The sequence below is a fragment of the Triticum urartu genome, chromosome 5, assembly GCF_003073215.2.
Source record: "Triticum urartu cultivar G1812 chromosome 5, Tu2.1, whole genome shotgun sequence".
NCBI classification, from domain to species: domain Eukaryota; kingdom Viridiplantae; phylum Streptophyta; class Magnoliopsida; order Poales; family Poaceae; genus Triticum; species Triticum urartu.
This window is the reverse complement of record NC_053026.1, coordinates 470178627-470195828: the sequence shown is the minus strand read 5'-3', so window position 1 is coordinate 470195828 and position 17202 is coordinate 470178627. Positions and strand designations below refer to the sequence as shown.

The window sequence follows — 17202 nt, the reverse complement described above, 5'->3', positions numbered from 1 at the left end:
TGTTTTTATTGCATTTTTTGAACGCAAGAAAAAACTGCCCAAATTGCTTAATAGATATTCTACCATGATGACTAAATTGAATGATGACTTCAAATTCACCGTCATGTCTGGCTTGTGGAACCGATGGAAATGGATATGCGGTTTTCCTAATTTGTACTATGGATAAAAGTAAATGCGCACATATGGCATGTTCGATCCTGAATGACTCCTTGTTTTCCTAACTGACGTGGCAGCCTGGTCGTTTCGAATATGGATACCTGTTTGTCATATGTACTACTATGTTATTCTTAAATCTGAACCGTTATAATTTGTACCAAATAATTTGGCCTATGTGGATGAATGCAGTGATTTGTTTGCATCTTGTTTTAATAATATAATATAGATTTGTAATATAGCAAGTTTTTGCAATCAGTTTATAAATTTCTTTTATAACCCCAATAACTGATCTCCCGTTCTTTTGTATACAGGATATCCGTCGACATATTCATGCCCTATTACCACTGCGGGATGCTGCCCGTGCAGCTTGTGCATCACACTCATTTCTGAGATCATGGAGATGCCATCCCAACCTTATCTTAAGTCACAAAGCACTAGGTTTGGATGGAGATCTCATCAGCAAAGTTGACAATATTCTTAAAAATCACTCCGGCATTGGCATGAAGAAATTACGGCTTGAACTTTATGGTAACAAGGTCGATTCCTTTTATGTTGATAGGTGGATTCATATTGCTGTTACAGCACGAGTTGAAGAACTCGCCATTATTATGCCGCATATTCCTGGGGAAGAAGAATACAATTTCCCATGCTCACTTTTATTTAATGGGGGTGAAAACTCAATTCGGTATCTTTACATTGCCATGTGTGCCTTTCGTCCCACGGCTGGGCTTGGTTGCTGGAAAAAATTGACAAGGTTATTACTAAGTAATGTATGGATTGCTGATGATGAGCTAGAGGGCCTTCTTTCCAATTGTACTGCAATTCAACATTTGGAACTCAATAATTGCAGTGAGATAGTTTGCCTGAAGATACCTTTGCTGGAGTGCCTTACGTTCCTGAGAGTGTCTCTATGCATAAATCTGCAATTTATACAGAGTGATGCTCCAAACCTCTCCACCTTTTGTCTGTTTGGTGGCTTAGTATCGATTCTATTTGGAAGTGATGTAAAGAATATAGAAGTGTCGTGCTTAAAATTCGGCCCGCCCAACATTGTCCGGTTTGCTCGGACCGAGCTTCTGTCTGGTGCGCCAGATGTTGAAAGACTAGTCATAACCTCGCCTAATGAGGTATATTCTGAAAGTTTAATTGAGTATAGACTAGCTGTTTGCATATAGCAGTTTCCATGCCTTGTCATATAACTAATCTGAGGTGTCTTTATGCAGATGGAAAGTACACCAATGCTATCTAGCAAATTCCTCCACCTCAAGTACTTGCATATTTCTCTAATTGCAAATGAAGCTATTTCACCAGCTTATGATTACCTTTCTCTGGTTTCTTTTATTGAAGCTTCTCCTTGCCTGGAGACTTTCATCTTTGAGGTAAGTTATCTCATTTCTTTTTCTTTTTCGAAAAGGGTAGTACCGCGGCCTCTGCATCACAGGATGCACACAGCCAAGTTATCTCATCTTGCAAGCAGAGTGTGTATTGTGGAACTGCTGATGCGAGCATCTTTGGCTTTCCATGTAGGTACAGCAGCCTGACATGAAGCATGATTCTGTTATCAGGGATTCCTCGCCTCTGAGACGGCTACCACAATACAGGCACAACAACCTAAAGAGTGTGACGATCATCGGCTTCTGCTCGGCGAAGAGCTTGGTCGAGTTGGCATGCCACATTATTGAGAAAGCGACATCACTTGAGCGCCTCACTTTGGACACCTCCCATGGCTGTCGGAGTCCTGGCAGGCGTAGCGTCGATAAACCTGACAGATGGTACTATACAGTGAGTGGTAGCCTCACGGCGGCCCCACCTGACAGGTGCCTCCCTATGTGGGGTCGTGGCATCGAGGAGTCTCACAGGGCGCGTTTCGCAATCAGAAAACACATTGAGTGGAAAGTTCCCTTCGGAGTCGTGTTTGAAATCATCGAGCCCTGCAGTCGGTGCTTGATGCCGAACTTTTAGATGCCCAAGTAGCATCATGCCCAACGGTGCTGTTTATGATGCTTTATTTCCAAACTATCACTATCAGGTCTGCAAACGATGGTCGTGTGAGATTTCTTAGGCCGTACTCTGTTTCGTAAACTATCAGAGGTGCCTCATGTTTAATTATGTAAAACTGTTGTACTAGTAGTGATTCCTGCAGACATATGAAGTCAGGGAAATGACTTTGCTGCGTTTTTCATTGCTGTTTTCAGAGATATCAGAGGCCAGCGTGCTCTACTCATGGATGTTTTCCAGATTGTTATGTGTACTTTTGTACTCTAAGAATGCGGCGAACTCTTTAGCTGCTTATGAATCTCATTGATTTTGTGCGTGTCAGTCTGATCAATATAGAAGGTGCATTATGTAAAAGTTGGAGCTTCCTACTGGTTTATGGATTGTGAACAATGGTTACAGCATGAACCCCGCCTTCTCACTGTTGCCTCGCCGTCTGCTCCATATAAGCTCCAGCATCTCCTTCTCTTCATCTTCTGCTTCTTGGTTGAATGTCAAAAATTCCAAGGATTAGAATCCTCTCTGAGGGTGGGAGCTCGTCGCAGTCATGATTTTTGTTGTTGCAAAACCTCCGCTCGAACAATTTACTACTCGGCATGTTCGACGAATGTGCGTCTCAATACTTACATCCTTTTCCACCATCTTTATAAATAAAGACGCGCTAAATGAGTGGTGAAAAGGGGGCGACAAGTAGCAGGTGCAACGCTGAATGCCAATCTTCTTTCTTAGGTTCCCCTAACAAATTTTAAGAAAACTTATTTACTCTATATCCCTAGTAGACTTTTATAAAAATCTAAACAAAGGTGAATGATCATCAACGGGGTGCCTCTTTGGTTCCCTGCCAAGGAAACTGAAGCGAGCGTGAGAGGTCACGTCTCACGTGTGTTTCACCGCCGTCCGATTACCAGTGCTTTCTATTTTCTTTTCTTCTCTTCTCTGTGTACACAGGGGTTGCCTTTTATCGAGAGACTCCGGCCTCCATCGTCCGGCCAACGCTCGGCGGCGCCAGCGCTGAAACAATCTCCTCCGTCTTAGTCGTCGAAAAGGCCCGGATACCTTGTCAGCCGGCCATTGCCCTCGCGATCCCGGGCATCGACTGGTGCTGCATCTGGGACTGATGAGGCTCATGCCCAGGAAGCGCCACCGGCCGGCAGCGCCCTCGCCGGAGAACTCGACATGGTACGCCATCTGCAGTTTTTTTAGTAGTAACCTCTGCAGTTTAACCTTGAATTGAGATCTATCTAATCTCGGATGCACGCCGAATTGTGTGTGCTATCACAGAGTATTGATGTACTCTTATTGTGACTTATTTATGACAGATGGATTGATTTCTTCATTCTGTAAAAAGAAGTGCTCATCGCGCCAGCAAGATGAGTATTCGCAAAGTGGTGCTGGACTACGACCGGGTCTCGACCTTCCAGAGGTATGCAGTTTCTGGTAACTGACGAATTAAATTGTTGAGTAAAATACCATTGTGAGTTTTACTTTTACCTGGATTATTATAGGGAAGTACTGGTGAGAATTTTACTAGCTGAATAAACCTGAAGAATAGCCATGTTTGTACTACTTTATGCTGTGTTTGGCTCGTACCAGTCCACCACCACAATACTTTCTTCATTGGCATGATTACTGCTACAACCAAACTTAGAATCATGCTAGATATGCATATTCGGAGTATAAGATTATGATGACAAGTTCTGATGATCCGAGCATCTGTGGAATGCTTTATTACACTGCCACAATGTTGAGACCTTGCTCTGTAGTAGTAACCAAATTTTCTGGAAAAAAGAACCACATATGATGGAAGACTGTTCTCTGATCTGGCTTTGGCAGTTTATGTATGTGGCTCTAAATGTTCATATGTACACCCTCTGTTCCTAAATATAAGACGTTTTGGCAGTTTAAACGTCTTATATTTAGGAACTGAGGTAGTACTATTTATACCCTGTGCACAATATACATGTTTTTGTTTAGTTGCCATACTGACATGATTGTCGCATATAGTTGTATCACATTGTATGGTTTAACGCATCACCGATCGCCCCATGGGTGCTGAATGTTGACTTGCAAAATGCAAATAAATAATTCCTGTTCACTGCCATATGCATAATTTAAGTAAGAATGCAATTGTACCTATACTAGCTAATCAATACTACTAAGTAATTAACAATGCAGGAAAATCTTCCTCAAAAGCTCATATGTAGCCCTCAATCCACTCGCTGCAATTACATTATAGTATTTTAATATTAAAGTTTCTTTTTATATTCTGATACCTTTCTCCTGTCTGTGCTTCTGCATTCTCAGGACATATATCGACATATACATGCCCTAATGCCATTACGAGATGCTGCTCGTGCGGCTTGTGTGTCGCACACATTTCTGCAATCATGGAGATGCTGTCGCAACCCTTACCTTAAGTAAGGAAACACTAGGTTTGAATGGAAAAGGTATTGCTAAAGATGAAATGGCAAGAGATCTCGTCATTAAAGTTGATGGTATTCTTAAGAATCACTCGGGTGTTGGCATGAAGAAACTAGAGCTTAATCTCCACTGTTGCAGCAAGGTTGATCGCTGTTATCTCAATAGTTGGCTTCGCATTGCTTTCAGAGTAGGGATTGAAGAGCTCACCATGTTGTTGTGTCCTGTGACCTGTCAGTGAGGCAGAATACAACTTCCCGTGCTCTCTTTTATTCAGTGGGAGTGAAAAATCAATACGGTATCTTGAGCTCTCCAGCTGTGTCTTTCGTCCCACAGCTGAGCTTGATTGCTGGAGAAGGTTGAAGGAGTTGTGGCTGACTAATGTGCTGATCACGGGCGATGAGGTAGAGTGCCTTCTTTCCAATTCTTCCATGCTGGAGTTACTGTGGCTCTTTAGATGCAATGAGATTGTTCGTGTGAAGATACCTTGTCAGCTCCAGCGGCTCAGCTTCCTGCGAGCGGGTCAATGCAGAAAGCTCCAGGAGATAGAGAGCAACGCTCCAAATATCTCGACTTTTGACATCAGTGGCAGTAACTTGGTAAAGATTTCATTTGGAGGCGCATTGCAAGTAAAAAAACATGAGGATAATGTGTTCATATCAGCCAAACATTATCTGGTACACTCGGATCAGGGTCATGCCATCTGTACTGAATGTTGAAACGCTTTGAATATCCTCGTATAATGAGGTATGTTCTAAACGTTGTGATGATCATAGGGTAGTTATTTGCATATAACAGCTTTCATACGTGATATGATTAATCCGAGACATCTTTATGCAGATGATTAGTACACCAACACTACGTAGCAAATTCCTGTACCTCAAATACTTGCACATTACTCTAATTGGAAACGAGGCTATTTCACCGGCCTATGATTACCTTTCTCTGGTTTCTTTTCTTGTAGCTTTTCCTTACTCGGAGACTTCCATCTTTAAAGTAAATTACTGATCACCTTGCAAGCATACCTAGTGCCTATGACAGAACAAGTGAAATGGTCATCTTGACTTTCTACTGTAGGTATAGCAGACTGACATGAAGCATGATTTGATTGTCGGGGATATCTCGCATCTGAGGCAGCTGCCAGGACACTAGCATGACAACCTAAAGAGCGTAACGATCGTTGGCTTCTGCTCCGCCAAGAGCTTGGTTGAATTAACACTTCATATCATTAAGAACACATCGTCGCTTCAGTGTCTCACATTGGACACCACTTTCGGTTATGATGGTTGTTCAGTCGATAAACCTGGCGGATGCAACCCTATGGGGAGGGATATAATCAAGGAAGCCCATAAAACAATTTTGGCTATCAGAACACATGTTGAGGGAATAATCCCCTCTAGAGTTAAATGTTTGAGGGCCTTGCAGTCGATGCCATGCTGTTGAACGTTACTAATCATGTAAAATTATAATACTTGTGAAGAGTTATTCCTTAAATAAATAGCCAAAAGTGTTGAGTGTTAAATTTCATGATCCGTTGTAAAATTTACTTCTTTGTATAAAATGAAATTGCGCTCTCTAAAATTTCTCTCTGCTCCGGGAAAACATGAAAAGTGAGTGAAGGAGATCTCGATGCCTGTTGCTGAAGATGATGTGGTTCCCCTGCGTCCAAGCGGCGTTTAGGCAGCATGGGTGGTGTCGGGGAACTCCGCACTCTGTCAGGGTGGTGCCTATGGTACTAGGTTTCTCTAGTTTTTTTTATTTCTTGCTGGAGTGGCGAGGCGAGGGTGGCAACGCCGCATGGGAATAAGTCCCCTCTGGTCTCTCCTCTAGCTTAGCACTTTGATCGTTTAGTTTACTGCTATTGCTTTCTCCATAACTTACACATGTTCCTATGACTATGAGATTATGCAACTCCCGAATACCGGAGGAACACTTAGTGTGCTATCAAACGTCACCAACATAACTGGGTGACTATAAAGATGCTCTACAGGTGTCTTCGATGGTGTTTGTTGAGTTGGCATGGATTGAGATTAGGATTTGTCACTCCGTGTATCGGAGAGGTATCTCTGGGCCCTCTCGGTAATGCACATCACTATAAGCCTTGCAAGCAATGTGACTAATGAGTTAGTTACGGGATGTTGCATTACGAAACGAGTAAAGAGACTTGCCAGTAACGAGATTGAACTAGGTATTGAGATACCGACGATCGAATCTCGGGCAACTAACATACCGATGACAAAGGGAACAACGTATGTTGTTATGCTGTTTGACCGATAAAGATCTTCGTAGAATATGTAGGAACCAACATGAGCATCCAGGTTCCGCTATTGGTTATTGACCAGAGATGAGTACCGATCATGTCTACATAGTTCTCGAACCCGTAGGGTCCGCACGCTTAACGTTCGGTGACGATCGGTATTATGAGTTTATGTGTTTTGATGTACCGAAGGTAGTTCGTAGTCCCGGATATGATCACGGACATGACGAGGTGTCTCGGAATGGTCAAGACATAAAAATCGATATATTGGAAGCCTATGTTTGGACATCGAAATGGTTCTGGGTGAGTTTGAGCATATACTGGAGTACCGGGAGGTTACCGGAACCCCCCGGGAAGTATATGGGCCTTATTGGGCCATAGTGGGAGGGAGGAGAAGGGAGCCTAGGAGGGGGCGTGCCCCCCCAAGCCCAATCCGAATTGGGTGGGGGGCCGGCACCCCCTTTCCTTCCTCCTCTCTCCCCGTTCCTTCCTCTCCTAATCCAACTAGGGAAGGGAGGGGATTCCTACTCCCGGTAGGAGTAGGACTCCCCTTGGGCGCGCCATAGAGGGGCTGGCCCTCCCCCTCCTCCACTCCTTTATATACGGGGGAGGGGGCACCCCATAGACACACAAGTTGATTGTTTAGTCGTGTGTGGTGCCCCCTCCACAGATTTCCACCTTGGTCATATCGTTGCAGTGCGTAGGCGAAGCCCTGCGCCGGTAGCTTCATCATCACCGTCATCACGCCATCGTGCTGACGAAACTCTCCCACGACACTCAGCTAGATCTAGAGTTCGCGGGACGTCACCGAGCTAAACGTGTGCAGATCGCAGAGGTGCCATACCTTCGGTGCTAGGATCGGTCGGATCGTGAAGACGTACGACTACATGAACCGCGTTGTCATAACGCTTCCGCTTACGGTCTACGAGGGTACGTGGACAACACTCTTCCCCTTTCGTTTCTAGGCATCACATAGATGGATCTTGCGTGTGCGTAGGAATTTTTTGGAAATTACTGTGTTCCCAACAGTGGCATCCGAGCCAGGTCTATGTGTAGATGTTATATGCACGAGTACAACACAAAGGAGTTGTGGGCGTGGGTATATACATATTTCTTGCCGTCACTAGTTGATTCTTGATTCAGCGGCATCGTTGGATGAAGCGGCTCAGACCGACATTACGTGTACGCTTACACGAGACTGGTTCTACCGACATGCTTCGCACACAGGTGGCTAGTGGGTGTCAGTTTCTCCAACTTTAGTTGAATCGGATTCAATGAACAGGGTTCTTTCTGAAGATCAAAAAGCAATCACTATACCACATTGTGGTTTTTAATGCGTAGGTAAGAACGGTTCTTGCTCAGCCCATAGGAGCCACGTAAAACTTGCAACAACAAAGTAGAGGACGTCTAACTTGCTTTTGCAGGGCATGTTGTGATGTGATATGGTCAAGACATGATGCTAAATTTTATTGTATGTGATGATCATGTTTTGTAATAGAGTTATCGGCAACTAGCAAGAGCCATATGCTTGTCTCTTTATTGTGTGAAATGTAATCACCATGTAATTACTTTACTTTATCACTAAGCAGTGGTGTTAGTCGTAGAAGCAATCGTTGGCGAGACGACAACGATGGTTCGATGAATATTGATACGTCCATTTTGCATCATGCTTTTATATCGATATTTATTGCATTATGGGCTGTTATTACACATTATGTCACAATACTTATGCCTATTCTCTCTTATTTTACAAGGTTTACATGAAGAGGGAGAATGTCGGCAGCTAGAATTCTGGGCTGGGAAAGGAGCAAATATTAGAGACCTATTCACTACAAGAAATATGTCAACTAGTGACCTTCTGTCAGTGACCCTGGAAGAATTGGTCATAAATCTATGACCATTTGAGACCAATTGGTCAAACTGTTCGGGGGGCTCCAAACCCTAAACTATATCGACCATTTTGGTCAGAAAGGTCGTAATTTCCTCACACGAAATGGTCATAAAGCAGACATCACTAGTCCGCTGCCTTATTTCTAGCTGATCATGACCAATATAGATGGTCATAACCTTGTAAATTGTGGTGGATTGGTATGACTTGGTGCCACCTCATCAGTTTTGCCTATGTGTCATGTCCATGTGTCAATTGTTGCCCTAGGTTGTGAAGCAACCCATATTTCTGTCATTCCCCAAATTCCGAAAAAATCTCATAAATTCTTTGGGTCATATCTTCGTCAAATATGTAAAAATCCTTCCTTGCCTAGTTCAAAAATAATTCAACAATATTCATTTTCCTATTCTGTTCACAACAGCACTTTATGAAGGAAGTGCTATTTATATATTCTTGATTTCCCTCGAAATTTTTGGGCACTTTTTCCTATCCAAATCATAGCCTCATGACAAAATTTAGCTCCATTTTCCTAGCAAATCTTCCTCGGCCAATTTCCAAAGTTTTTGTCCACCTAGAAGCATTGTGAAGGAAGTACCTTTTTTATATATCCAACTGACATGAAATTTATACAGTTCCTTCATATGCCCAAATTATCACCCTCCTCCAAATTGCAGCTCATTTAAATCATCTATGTGAGCCCAGGTTCAATTTATATTTTATGGCCAGATTGGCACGTTGCAAAGTAAGTGTTATCTAGACCCCTCCTATTACCCTCCAACTTTTTGGGCACTCTTCCATACCAAAATCATAGCCACATGATAATATTCAGCTCCATTTTCCTGGTAAATCTTTCTCAGGAAATTTCCAAAGTTTCTACCTCGACAGAAGCTTTGTGAAGTAAGTACTAGCTAGGCTTACCCAAATGATCTGAAAATTTACAAGCGCATGACCATACCTATGTAACTTACCTACACCAAATTTGAGCTCATTTCATTCATCCAATTTCTCTCGCTAATTTTCCCAATTTTCTGTGCGGAGAAGAGCATTGTGAAGGAAGTACCACTTTGGCATGTCCAAATGGTATAAATTTTCTACAGTGCTTTTCTATGCCCAAATAACCATCCTCCACCAAACTTCAGCTCAATCCATTCATTATTTTGATCCCACCTTCAACATTCATATTTTTGTCCAGTGTGATACTTTGCAAAGCAAGTACCACCTAGGATCCTCCTTTTGAGCTGAACATTTGTGAAGACATTCCTCTGAGTATATGATCATCCTCAGCCTCACGCCCATTGACAATGTGCATTTACCGTACCGCTAATCAAACACTTGGCTGCTAATTCATCTTTGAGCATAGGTCGGTCTCCTCGTGAGATTCTTTTGTTGTAATTTTCTTCCTAGCACCTACCTGGGGAGTGCCCAACCCACTAGACATTCCTAGGCCTCCCAGAACGCATGTCAACACCAAGGTCACGCGGTGACCACGCGGCGGGCATGCGAGTTTATGCGCTTTGGAGTTGGGGCCCTGGGCCACCATCCAAAACTCGACGTATCACCACCAAACCATGTATTTATGCTTAAATAGATGATTATGTAACTAGAAATGATTTTTGGGAAAAATAAAGAGCAAACAATAAGGTAGTTGCAGTTCAAATTTGACTCGCTTCCTACCGAATCAGCGGAAATTTGTCTTTTTCACCAGAGGTGGATCAAAACTTTTGAAACCCAACCATTTTGTCAACTGTGCATTAAATATGATCTAGTATTTTATAAAATTTATTAGGTCCACTTTTGCAACAGATATATGGTAGGTCCTTCACAAAAAAAACTCATTTCAGGCACTCAAAAAATGGAAAATGAATTTTCCATGCAAAGAAAATGAAAAGTCCCTTAGGTAACATTGTTTGGAATTCCAAGATGCACCCTAGTGCACAATATGAGATCATTTGAACAAACTATTCCATGAATGTGGCCATAAGATTGATCATTTGGCTTGAAAGCCATGAATCTTCACGCATGATAGCTCATTTCTGAGAACAATTTTTTAAAATAATTTTCGTATTACAAGTTTATTATTTTTCCTGGTAACTTGGTCATATATAATGACACAATGCGAAGGTTTTCCAATTTTTTGAATTTTTTATGCCCGTTTCAAAATGCGATCAAAATGGCAGGCTTGACCGTTCTTAGCTAGTGGTTGAATCTTGGAAAAAAATTGATGTTTATCTAATTAAATAGATACTTATGTACCTAGAAATAATTTTTGGAAAAAATAAAGAGCAAACTATGAGGCAGCTGCAGTTCAAATTTGACCCGCTTCCTACTGAATCGGCAGAAATTTGTCTTTTTCACCAGAGGTGGATAAAAACTTTTTACACCCAACCATTTGGTTGATTTTGCATTAAATATGTCCTAGTATTTTAGAAAATTGATTTGGTACAATTTGCAACAAATATTTGGTAGGTCCTTCACAAAAAAGCTCATTTTGGGCACTCAAAAAATGGAAAATGATTTTTTCGTGCAAAGAAAATGATAACTTCCTTAGGAAACATTGTTTGTCATTCCAAGATGCACTCTTGTGCACAATATGAGATCATTTGAGCAATCATTTGGCTTGAAAGCCATGAATCTTCACGCATGATAGCTCATTTCTGAGAACATTTTTTTAAAATAATTTTCGTATTACAAGTTTATTATTTTTCCTGGTAACTTGGTCACATATAATGACACAATGCGAAGGTTTTACAATTTTTTGATTTTTTTTTGAATTTTTTATGCCTGTTTCAAAATACGGTCAAAACGGCGGGCTTGACCGTTCCTAGCTAGTGGTTGAATCTTGGAAAACTTTCGATGTTTCTCTGATTAAATAGATACTTATGTACCTATAAATAATTTTTGGAAAAAATAAAGAGCAAACTATGAAGCAGCTGCAGTTCAAATTTGACCCGCTTCCTACTGAATCGGCAGAAATTTGTCTTTTTCACAATAGGTGGATCAAAACTTTTGACACCCAACAATTTGGTTGATTGTGCATTAAATATGTCCTAGTACTTTATAAAATTGATTTGGTACAATTTTGCACAAATATTTGGTAGGTCCTTCACAAAAAAGCTCAATTTGGGCACTCAAAAAATGGAAAATCAATTTTTCATGCAAAGAAAATAAAAAATCCCTTCTTCGATATTGTTTATCAATCCAAGATTTAAACTTGTGCAAAGTATGAGATCATTTGAACAAATATTAGATAGGTCTTTCACAAAAAAACTCATTTTGAACATTGAAAATGGAATGAAAAATTTGTATGTAATCAATCACGACCAATTTATATGGTCAAAAAATTGTCAAATTGTTTGGTGCGCTCTGATTGGTCCACATGCATATCACATGGATCATGTATCAGCCACCGTCGGATGCTTCTGGATCCAACGGCAGCCCTCACCCTCTCACCTAAACCCTAGCATCCCCGATCCACTCTCCCCCTCTCGTCCCACAGCCATCACCCCCAACCCTCTCGATCCCCAACCACCCAACCGCCGCCGACGCCGTCCTCCGTCCTCTCCCCCAACCCCGGCCGCCGGCAACCCCTCCCCTTCCCTCCCACGGCCGCGGTCGGATCCGCGCTCCCTCCTCACTCATGACCTAGACCTAGTCGCATGGCACGGCCATGGGCATGGCGGCGGCCAGATCCACCCCCCTTTCCCTCCCTCCCACCTCGATCTGCTGTCACCCCCACCATCGACGACCCGCGACAGTGGCAGTGGGCTCGCGAGCTAGATCATAAGGACATCCCCTAGCCCCCGCACACCACTCCTCCCTTCCAGATCGCAGCCGCCACCTCCTCCTTTCCAGATCGCCGCCTCCACCTCCCTCCGGCTGAGCTCCCCGCCATCCATGGCCTCCCCCATGCCCTCCTCCACGCCCTCCTCCTCTCTCCCATCCCCTTCCCTCACCGCGAGCCCTTCTCCCCCGCGAGCCCTCTCTCTCTCTCCCACGACTCCTCTGCTCCACCCGATTCCGGTGAGTTGAGGCGGCTCTCGCCGGCGCGCAGCTCTTTCTTCCCCTCCCATCAGATTCGTCTCTCGCACCCTCTAGTGCAAGCCCGCAGCCTCACCCGTGGCTAGGGTTTCGCCCCCTATCCATTTTTCTAGAGGTCGGGCATGACGCGCGCGGGCCAAGCACCGGCGACGAGGGTGCTGGATCCAGGGGCAGGGCCCCTTCTCCTCACGCTGCATCCGCCGGCCTCCTCCTACTCGTGGAGGAGGAGAAGGAGCAGGTGGGGCACACCTAGCCCCCAAGGTCGCCGCCGTCAAGGGCTTCTACGACCTGGATCCCGACCTCCATGGCGCCGTCCTCCAGCAACTCGAGGTCAAGGTGCTCTTCCTTCTTTGTTTGATTCGATCCAGCAGCCATGGATGTGGATGTGGGTTCCTCACGCCTCTCAGTCTGCCCTGTTCGTGATGTGCTGCAGGTCAAGTCCACTCACGCGATGTGCCCGTCCATGGAGAGGAGCAGCAGCAGCTCCAGGTCGATTTTTCCCTCCACTCCTCTCTCGTTTTGAAATCCTAGGCTGGGTTGGGTTACCTCATGTGCTTACTTGCTTCCCTGTTTGCTTGCTTGCTGGTGCTCTTACTCATGGCCGTCCAGATTAGCTAGCGTGCTTAGGCAGCCTATGGTGGTCACTATTTTTCTCATGTGATTCAACTCTACAAATACTCTGCCTGTTTAAAATCTGAAACAAATTGCTTGGTTTGCTGCTGGTCTGAATCCACTCACATGCTTGACAGAACAACTTGCTGCTATTGCTGTCACACCCTAGTGAAATGATCATGTAGGAAGTAGGTACCATAAATATATGAAAGGCTACAATCCTTGAGAGAACCTGACTCTACTTTTGCAAATGCTTAGTTTACTCATGATATGGTTTTTGTAGCTATGTGACGCCACATTAAACATCTGTTTGATGTAAATAGTGATCTCGGTTATGATAGAAGCAAAATGCAGCGCCTAGCTCTTAATTACCTATATATAATTGATTCTTGATCGGGATTCTGATAATACCGATGGAACAGTTGTCCTGTTACTTTGAAGGATGGGACAGTTGTCCTGCAATTCAAAGTGAGGCTTCAGAAAGGCCATACTGTGATTGGCTTACTCTTCATGTCTTAATTTGTTTCTATGCTTAGTGTAGCTGTATTAGACGGTTGCTTGTGTAGCTGTATTCCCGATCTGAACTCTATGGTTTTGTGGCAGTCATGTCTGCACCACATAAGCTTAGCTATGTTAGTTCCATGATCAACTTGTCTATGCAGTCCAAGCCTTCTAAACTGTGATTGGCTCACTGTCCATGTCTTGATGTGATTCTGTGCTTAAAACGGTTTGCTAGTTAGGCTAATCTCGATCTAAACTGTGTGTTTTTGTGTCCAATAGTTCTGCACTACATGAGCTAAATTCTGTTGTCCATCAGCATGGTTGACTTGTCATTTATGTGGATGTTTGTTAGTAATGTGATTAGTAGTGTATGTAATGGTATATGGAAGGCTACACTGCTTAACCAGCTTGCTTAGAATTGGGATATTTCTGTATTAATAATTTTATCATTCCTGAACTTAGCTCGTTTCAGATCTGTACTGTTAGAACTGGGATAGATCCGCGCTTCTTGTAGTATATATGACCTTAATTAAAATATGAGTGACGTCCTAGTCATTTTAACTATGATTAGTAATAGCACTTCTGATTTGATGGTGAAATCATTAAACTGATACTGTGCTTTTGTTAACTGTATATTCTAATGCTACCATATGTAAGAAATGAATGGATTTCATCCTTACTGATTGATGCTCTCTTTCAATTAATAATACATGCATGCCTTTATGTTTTGTGCTCATTGCCTGATTTTATAATAGTTCTGGCCTCTTGCAAATAAACATTATACCTGTTTGCACACTGCTGCCTTGGAACAATAATAAAATATGAATATGTGCTATTTGCTGGTAGTCCTTCTCTTTCCAGTATACATAAAAGTTCAGAGACTATCAATCCGAAAATATGAATATGTAAATTTTGTTCTCATTTCTCAGTTTTTGCACCTCTTGTTGATGCAGGTGCACATGATTGTTATTGAGGACATGGTCTTGTTTTTGGCACGCCCAAGTATTGGGTGATGCTTGCCTGCATGGTTACTGTAGCTCCAGTTCAGGTGGGCGCTCTAGCTCCTCCTCATGCCCTACATGCAGGTACACCCTTCCACCAGTACCTACTTGGACAAACAAAATATTAGTAGATACAATTGACTTCTGCTTATATTATGTTCCCAGCTTCATCTGTTTTGATCATTAGAATATTGCCTTCATACTATATAATTTCTGTAGTTAAGATGCTCTTGACTAACCAGAAATGTTCTTTTGAGCTCCATACATTGAGTAAAACATTTCAATCTGTCATTGAGTTAGCTATATAATTCCGTGATACCATTTCTGTATTGTGATAGTTTCTCATATTTTTGTATTATACTTGTATACATTATTCATATTTGAAGTCATCAACTGAGATGTTGCAAACATGTCCGCCATGTGCTGCTTCCTTTTTCATGCTTTGCTACTAGATCATTTGCTTGAACTGAGATTGTTGGTGTATTTGTGCTTATAATTATGCTTCTATGTGGTTGTTGCAGCATGACCCAACCAAATAAACATTTGTGCCTTGATCAAGCTCTAAAAGTGTGGTGTTTCCTCTCTTTACAGGAGCTCCGGGCTGAAGAAATTTGAAGAAGCTTAGAGCTCGACAAAGTACAGAGTAGCTAGTTATAATGTGGAGCTAGTTATGTTGTACAGTGGACAGCATATCTGGTTGTATAAACACTATGTAAATACTGTAATTTCGTAAGATGTACAGTAGTCAGCATATTTGGTGCTAATTTTGGCTATCATTTTAATAGTTTCATATGTTCTCTTGCCATTTGAAATATTTTTCATTTGTTTATTGTGAAAGTTTGAGAGATAGAAAGATGACTAGTGGGACAAACGAAAAGGCCAAGGCCCAAAAAGTAGATGGTCTGTAAAAAGGCCGAGGCCCAAAACAAAAATGGACTATAAAAGGGTTGAGGCCGAAAAAATGGACTATATAAAAGGAAATGGACCAGAAATTCAAAAGGCCAAATAGTTGGGCCAGGCCCATATAGCTGACAAAATTAATAAGAAAAAATATATAAAAAGGCTGAATTATTGGGCTCGGCCCATGTAAAACACCTAATTGGACCGGGCTGAATCTTGTCAATGACCTTTTCAATTGGTCGCAATTTTGCCACGTCAGATTGCCACGTCGGATCCGACGTGGCCTGAGCAGACAGCCAGTGACCAAAACAAAAGGTCATGGGTTCAACGACCTTCTGTTTTGGTTGTAAACGTCTACGACCTTCTCACAGAGAAGGTCGTTAATTTCAGTTTACGACCGCCAACTTTTGACCTTCTGTTTTTGGTCACAAAAAGGTCGCAAATGAAAAACAATGACCTTTCAGTGACCAATAGTCAAGGTCACAAGTTGACATATTTCTTGTAGTGATTCTGCACAGCTCCAAAAGTCTTGAAACTCCACGGGAGTCATTTTCAGAATATATATAAAAACATTGGGCAAAGGAAGCACCAGAGGGGGGTGTCGGTGTCAAAACCGGCGGATCTCGGGTAGGGGGTCCCGAACTGTGCGTCTAGGCCAGATGGTAACAGGAGACAAGGGACACAATGTTTTACCCAGGTTCGGGCCCTCTTGATGGAGGTAAAACCCTACGTCCTGCTTGATTAATATTGATGATATGGGTAGTACAAGAGTAGATCTACCACGAGATCAAGGAGGCTAAACCCTAGAAGCTAGCCTATGGTATGATTGTTGTATGATGAAGTTGTCCTACGGGCTAAAACCCTCCGGTTTATATAGACATCGGAGAGGGTTAGGGTTACACAAAGTCGGTTACAATGGTAGGAGATCTTGAATATCTGCATCGCCAAGCTTGCCTTCCACGCCAAGGAAAGTCCCATCCGGACACGGGACGGAGTCTTCAATCTTGTATCTTCATAGTCCTGGAGTTTGGCTAAAGGTATAGTCCGGCTACCCGAACACCCCCTAATCCAGGACTCCCTCAGTAGCCCCTGAACCAGGCTTCAATGACGACGAGTCCGGCGCGCAGATTGTCTTCGGCATTGCAAGGCGGGTTCCTCCTCCAAATTCTTCATAAAAGTTTGTAAACACCAAGAGTAGTGTCCGGCTCTGCAAAATAAGCTTTCACGTATTGCCATAGAGAGAATAATATTAACACAAATCTAATTTGCTGACGTATTCCGCAGCGTGACATCACACTACGGCCAAGCCTTTATTCAAATCGTTTTCACTTCTCCACCTCAGCGTGTTTTGCGAGGCGGTTTCCTTGGCACGTCTTGTCAAAGCAGAGATCGTGTCCCCTTTGTTTACGGGATTCTTGTTAATACGGACGTGGGTA

General features: G+C 42.9%; 1 long non-coding RNA gene and 1 pseudogene across 2 annotated transcripts; both read left to right on the top strand.

Annotated features, from left to right (window-relative positions):
• The first annotated feature begins 3268 nt into the window (after positions 1–3268).
• Positions 3269–5288, top strand: LOC125507169 (annotated as a pseudogene).
• Positions 5289–12503: 7215 nt separating this feature from the next.
• Positions 12504–15637, top strand: LOC125556338. 2 transcript variants are annotated; one of them, XR_007305063.1, is made up of 4 exons: positions 12504–13082; positions 13186–13241; positions 14819–14950; positions 15458–15637. It is a non-coding gene; the product is annotated as an uncharacterized LOC125556338 (long non-coding RNA). The 2 variants fall into 2 exon arrangements; XR_007305062.1 differs by having other exon boundaries at positions 12504–13088.
• The last annotated feature ends 1565 nt before the right edge of the window (positions 15638–17202 follow it).